Below are 7,364 nucleotides of genomic sequence, written 5' to 3' on the forward strand. Positions count from 1 at the left end.
AAACCTACTCTTCCCCCTCAGAGATTGCTGTGGTACAAGTGGGGGGCTAACAAAAGGGAAGCTCCGCTGAGGTGATAAGGAATAGATTAGCTGATGAGGAGGCAAAATGGGCTTTGCTAGAGGAAGTTGGGACCAAGATGTTGGTTCTCATCCCAGAAATTCCACCCCCTGAGTCAAACTCCATACTCAATGAGAAGGAAGAGGAAAAAGCTGTTAAGAGCTATTAAGACAGAAGAAGGGTGTTGAATAAAGAAATAGCAAGAGAAATCTTAGGAGTCTTCCATCAGGGAAGCCATTGGGGTATCCAATCGAGGTGTGATGAATTCTTTTTTTTAAAATTAATTAATTTATTTATTTTGAATTTTACAATTTCCCCCCCAATCTCACTTCCCTCACCCCGCCCCCCATAGAAGGCAGTCTGTGAATCTTTACATTGTTTCCATAGTATGCATTGATCTAAGTTGAATGTTAGGAGAGAGAAATCATATCCTTAAGGAAAAAGAATAAAAGATAGCAAAATTACATAATAAGATAAGGGGTATAAATTAAAGGTAATAGTCTGTGATCTTTGTTCAAACTCCACAATTCTTTCTTTGGATATGAAGTGTGATGCATTCTTATGGATCTATGGGTGTATGGGAATATACACATTAGCTAAACAAATTGCTGGAAGGTGCCTTATATATCAAAGAGTTAACAAGAAGATGATGAGGAAACCAGGGCCCGGTGGCAGGCAGATCAGTCTGAAGCCCTTCCAGAGCATCCAGGTGGATTATACTGAGATGCCATCCATGGGAAAGTTAAAATATTTATTGGTCATAATGGATCACCTTACTGGCTGGGTGGAAGCTTACCCTTCAAGCACAGCCACTGCCTCTGGGGTTAGTAAGGCCATCTTAGAGCCAAATTATTCTTCATTTGGGGCTGGTGAAAAGGATTGACTCTGATAATGGGACACGCTTTACATCAAAGGTATTACAGAATGTTATGAGTTGCACGGGCATGCATAGGGAATTTCATGTCCCATGGCATCCTTCTTCTTCCAGCAAGGTAGAAAGGATGAACCAAACATTAAAAAAAAAAATCAATTACTGAAGTTGGCACTTGAGACACAGTTACTGTGGACCCAGTGGCTCTCAATTTCTCTGTTGAGGATTAAAACAGCCCCCAGAAAAACCATTGGATTGTCCCCATATGAAAGGTTGTTTGGATTATCTTATATGGGAAGGGGAACTGAACTCTTTACTCTGGAAACTAAAGACAAATTTTTCAGAAATTACATTTTGGTGGTTTTGTCTTCCCTAACAGATCTTTGGCACATATGTGTGTTTTGCCTCAGACTCCACCATTAGAGTGTCCAGTATATCCTATCAAGCCTGGTAATTGGGTGCTCATAAAGACATGGAGAGAGCTGAAACTTCATCCAAGCTGGGACTGACTGGTCCTGATCCTGTTAACTACAGAGACTGCTCTGTGGATGGCCAAGTGGGGTTGGACTCATTATACTAAAATAGAAGGACCAGTGGAGCAAACCCAAGACTGGAAGGTTCATGGAAATCCAGACCCCTAAAGATTGTTCTTTGTGGAAAGAAGCACTAACGACTGGCAAAAGCAGACTGACTCATTGTTGGGTAGTGTTTGGGGAACTGTTTTTCTGTATCCATATTGTACCACTAGAGAGGGGAAGGGGGAGGTGGAAAAGGAGACACATGGCTTTGAGAACAAATTGAGATTGGGTTTTCATGGGACAGAGTTATATCCCACCTGAGTCTGTGAGTCCTAGTATCTAGGGAGAAAAGCAAAGGGGGTTCTTGCTGAAGGACACCACTATGTTGGCCCTCCTTTTTCTAGTCCTCGCTGGCTTGGTGAGGGCTGTATATCCAGCCCCAGCTCCTGCCCCCTGGGGGGAGGAAAACAAATACATCCAGCTGATGGAAGTCATTGCCCAGACCTTCAGTGTGACTGACTGTTGGATTTGTGGTGGTCCACAGCAGCTTGAGAACTGGCCTTGGGTGCCAGTCTCCCTGAGTCCGACCTGGATTCTCAGTTCCCGGTCAGAGGTTCATCGTGGAACAGGATTTTGGTCCAGAGAAGAGTAGCATCAGTGGCCTGTGATGGAGTCAGTTCAGGGTGACTATTGTGTACACCAGCCTGGACAGGGCAATTTCTTGGGGAGCAGCAAATGTCTGTGGACTTACATCCAGAAGCAAGTTACCTATACTCTGGATTGTACAATTTACAGGGATAGATGGACCAAGACTCATGTGTGATGTAATGATGAGACCTGGATCCCCTGTAAAGATGTACAAACTGGGGGACTTGTTAAGGGAAACTGTGATTATGAGTTAGTGTGGACCTGCAAGCAAAGTGCTGAAATGGTCATTTGCAAGAAAAATAATTTAAGGAACATCACTAGGTATATTAGCTATTCTTGGGGTTGGTCCAATGGCACAAAATATGGGATTTATTTTGATAAATTTTGGAGCAAGGAAGACTTGTCTAAAGACATTGGCATAAAAACTTGCCAGTGGCCGGAGGTACAGCCCCTTTGGAAATGTAACTATTATCGTGATGATTATATCGGCTATTTAGGAGGGCCCCTCAGAAAGTAAGGAGGAACAGGACTATCCATTTGTTGGAACCGAGAAACTATATTCCTGGAAGACTAACCAGCTCTAAAGGGACATTATTGGATTTGTGGATGACTGCCTATACCCATTTGTCCAAAGGCTGGTCAGGGAGTTGTTATATAGGGGTTGGTAAGGCCAAAATTTTTCTTACTGCCTGGAGAAGCAGGAGACCAGTTAGGGGTAAGGTTATATGATGACTTAAGCCAAAAGAAAAGGAATGTGGATACCTCATTAACCAAGACTGGAGATGCCAATGGGTGGGGAGATACGTGGCCCCCAGAAAAGAATTATCCAGACTTATGGATCTACTACTGGGCATAAGGTGGAAGTTGGAGCTATAGAAACCCAATTCATATCTTGAATAGAATAATTAGACTCCAAGCTTTAGTGGAAATAATTACCAAGCCAGCAGCTAGGACCCTTGGACTTGCTGACTGACCAAGCCACACAAACAGGCAAGACAATTATTCAACATAGATTGTTATTAGACTACCTGCTTGCTGAAGGAAGGGGAGTCTGTGGTAAACTGAACTGATCAAGTTGTTACCTAAAGATAGATGATAATGGGCAGGTGGTAAAGGAAATAAGCAGGGATATCAGAAAGTTGGCACATGTGCCAGTCCAAATCTTGACAAACCCATTTATTACCTCTTGGATGCATTGGTTTACTGGTTCATGGTGAAAACAGTTGCTGGGTATCTTACTACTGGCCCTAAATTGGATCATCCTATTAACTTTGTATCTCCCATGTATGATCCAGTTAACAACTCAAATAGCACAAAATTCTATCAGTAAATTAGGATGGCTATGCATCTCTAATAATGAAGAGGTAAAAACATTGATTGAAAAGGTCAGTAGTCCTATCAAGGATGAGGACTGTGAATTAATGTTAAAACAATTTGGGGAAGACACAGAAGGTGAAGAGTGAAGACCAAGGTCTTATTTTTAAAAAAGGGGGGGGTGTATGTTGTCCTTGGTCTCCACAGGGTTGAGGCTCCCTATGAAATCCATTACAAAGGGGAATGGCCCCAGCCAATCAGAAAACCTGAGAGAGTTCTCCTAATCCCATTCCAAAAATATCAAACCTGAGATTAGAAGAAACCAGTCCCTAACCTGTCAAGATTGACCTAGAGATCTTGACCTAATGCAACTGAGTTAATTCAATTAGATATTTGAATATTATCCCACACTTCCCCTGTGACAATTGATGTTCATCAATATGTGTCACATGATGGGGTAAATCATATTAGGGACTTGTCATGGGATGGGCATACCTCTTAGATTGTAACTCCAATTCTGTGAGCCTATGAAAATTCAGGTGGGAGGGGACAGGGTTTATATAATAAAGATGGAAGTGTACTTCAGGCTGGGGAGCACCTGTATCTTGCAAGTCTTGTGAATAAAATGTTCAGTTCTTGTCTCATTCCAGCAGATTTCTTTCACAGCTAGAGAACACTGGATATCACCTGTTTCTTCCCCAATGACTCTTATTCATTGATTTATTTTTCCACTATATTCAAAGATAGTTTGCACCAGTCATTTTTGCAAGGTTTTGAATTTCACATGTTTCTTCCTCCCTCCCTGCCCTGATAGAAAGCAACCTAATGTAGTTCTGCATTGATCATTTCCCTTTATAGTCATATTGGTCAATCTGATAAGTGTGGTGTGGTGATGGGCTTCCCTGCAGTTCTCTCCTCGATAGTGATTTGGAGCTGACTAGAGATAGCTTTGATATCTCCATCTAAGAATCATTGTTCCAACGTTTGGGAATGACTGCTGTTCTTAAAAGATTTGACTCAGTTCTCTTTGTGTTTTAGAAATGAGTCCTTGATCAGAAATGCCAGCTTGCCTCTCTCTGCCTTTCTCCTGCCACTCACTAACTCATTCACCCTCTCTCTGCCTCTCTCTGCCATTCACTCACTCACTTGCTGGGAGCCAGGGTCTCTTAGCTGCTTGACACAGTCGCAACAGGAAGACTCAAGGCGATCACACTGCCTGATGGAGCAACATTTCCTTCTTCAGTATATATAGGGATTTCATGCATACCAATATTTATAGATCTATTATTGATTGCAATACTTCCTCACCCTAATAGTGTAATGACTATAAAGGAAGGATTTCAGAGAAATTCCTTGAACAACACAGATTGTAAACTCTGTCCAAATTTAACAGGACTCCCTCTCCCTGAGGCATACAAAAGGCTGTTCAATATTATGGAATCTCTGGAAAACCCAACACTGGGAATTCCAAGGAGATGTCAGAATATATACAGGGAAAACAGATACAAGATGGGTCAGATAGAATTCCAGGGAAATTAACAGTTTTGCCCCTCTTACCATACACAGGAATATATGATAAAGATGGTGAGAGAATAGTTAGTATAGGTGACCGATATGTGAACTCTAACAGCTTTAGTTTCTTGGGAAAGAATCAAAAAGTCACAGCAACTGTGGTTTCTGCCAACAAGGCCTGAAAGAAAAATTGGTTACTGTAAGAGTTAACGGATGGATGGAGAAGCATAAAGACACTCACTATAGATTGTTAAGGGAGTGTATCAAAGAACATTACTTACACAGAAAATATAAAAAACTTTCCATTAAAAGAATTGCTTAATTAACAACTTTAAATGAATTAACAATTATACCATGTAGTAATAAACAAGGTAACATAGGTTGAGGTCATCATGGTCTGAGTAGGGATAAGAAATCAATGAACTATATAATTGTTAATTAAACTTGCAATCACATGATTAAACTTGTAACCACATGAATTATATGATTGATGATGAAAATCTACACTTTTGTAACCAAGGAAATGATCTCAGCTTGCTTGTCTGCTTGAAACATACATGATTCTGAGACTAAAAATAAATCAAGCACCTGACAGTCAGTCAACCTGCTCCTGCCTATACCCACTTGTTGACTCAACTCATTTCGCTGACTCTATCCCTCCTGTCAGGTGCCAAGGACACTACGGAGGTTGGACCCCCGCACTCACTCATTCATTCACCCTCTCTCCTGCCACTCACTCACTCACTCACTCACTCATTCACCCTCTCTCTTCTTCTCACTACTGTTTCTTTTGCACCCAATCCATTCTATTCCCAACCCTCCCCCCACCCCAGGTTTTCTTGGGAGGTAGATTTCCAAGTATTTGATGTTCTCTACAGTTATTTCAATTACAACTTCTCTTTCTATCTCTTGTTCTTGGGCTGATGATTTCTGTGGGTTTATTTTATTTACTGCTACTTACATCCTGAATTTGTTGTTTCAAGGAGTTTTTTAGATGATTTTCTTGGGTTCTCTGGGCATAACATCTTATCATCTGCACACAGTAAAAGTTTAGCTTCTTTATTGCCAATTCTGATTCCTTCAATTTCTTTTTCTTCTCTTATTGCTGCTTCTAGAATTTCCAATATTAGATTGAATTGAAATGGTGAGCATGGGCATCCTTGTTTCACACCTGAATTTACTGGAAATGCTCTGACTTTCTTTCCATCAAATATTAATATTTGTTGATGGTTTTAGATGTTTTAGATAGATGCTATTCATTATTTTAAGGAATGCTGCATTTATTCCTAAACTTTCTAGGGTTTTTAATAAGAATGGATATTGTATTTTACCAAAGGCTTTTTCAGCCTCTACTGAGATAATCATATGACTTTTGCTGGGTTTTCTCTTGATCGGGTCAATGAATTTGAGTGTTTTCCTAAAGTTGAATCAACCCTACCTGCCTGCCTGGTATAAATCCAACCTGATCATGGTGTATTATCCTGGTATTGACTTCCGGTGGTCTCACTGCTAAAATTTTTATTTAAGATTTTTACTTCAATCTTCATTAGGGAGATTGGTCTATAATTTTCTTGGTCTGTGTTGGTTCTTCCTGATTTAAGTTATCAGCACCATGTTGGTGTCATAAAAGAGAATTCCTTTCCCTCCTAGTTTTTTTTTTTAATAGTTCATATATTCTCTTTTGCTGCCCGACAGGCGCCACCACGGGTCGCATGCTTGCTCCTGGGAAGGGCCTGTCCCAGTCGGCTCTGCCGTACCACCGCGGCGTGCCCACGTGGCTGAAGCTCACCTTGGACGACGGGAAGGAGCAGATCTACAAGCTGGCCAAGAAGGGCCTGACGCCCTCCCAGATCGGCGTTATCCTGAGGGATTCTCATGGAGTGGCCCAAGTTCGATTTGCCACTGGCAGCAAGATTTTGAGAATTCTAAAGTCTAAGGGACTTGCCCCTGATCTTCCCGAAGATCTTTATCACCTGATCAAGAAAGCCGTAGCTGTTCGCATGCACCTTAGAAAGAAACAGAAAGGATAAGGATTCTAAATTTCGTCTGATTCTTAATGAGAGCCGAATTCACAGACTGGCTCGGTATTACAAGACCAAGAGACTGCTTCCACCCAACTGGAAATATGAATCATCCACAGCCTCTGCTTTGGTTGCATGAACTTCGATTTTATGTACTAAAAGAATAAAATTACCTTGATTTCAAAAATAGTTCATATAGAATAGGAATCGATTGTTCCTTAAATGTTGGGTAGAATTCACTTCTAAATTCATCTACACTTGGAGACTTTTTCTTTGGAAATTTAGGGATGGTTTCTTCAATTTCTTTTTTTTTCTGAAATGGGTTTATTTATTTAAGTCATTTATTTCCTCTTCTATTAATCTGGGCAGTTTGTATTTTGATAAATATTCATCCAGTTCACTCAAGTTCTCTGTCTCTGTCT

General features: G+C 40.8%; 1 pseudogene; it reads left to right on the forward strand.

Annotated features, from left to right (window-relative positions):
• The first annotated feature begins 6,628 nt into the window (after window positions 1-6,628).
• On the forward strand, window positions 6,629-7,081 carry LOC141515924 (small ribosomal subunit protein uS15-like; annotated as a pseudogene).
• Window positions 7,082-7,364: the final 283 nt, after the last annotated feature.

This window comes from Macrotis lagotis, chromosome 3 (genome assembly GCF_037893015.1).
Source record: "Macrotis lagotis isolate mMagLag1 chromosome 3, bilby.v1.9.chrom.fasta, whole genome shotgun sequence".
In the NCBI taxonomy this organism is placed as follows: Eukaryota; Metazoa; Chordata; class Mammalia; order Peramelemorphia; family Peramelidae; genus Macrotis; species Macrotis lagotis.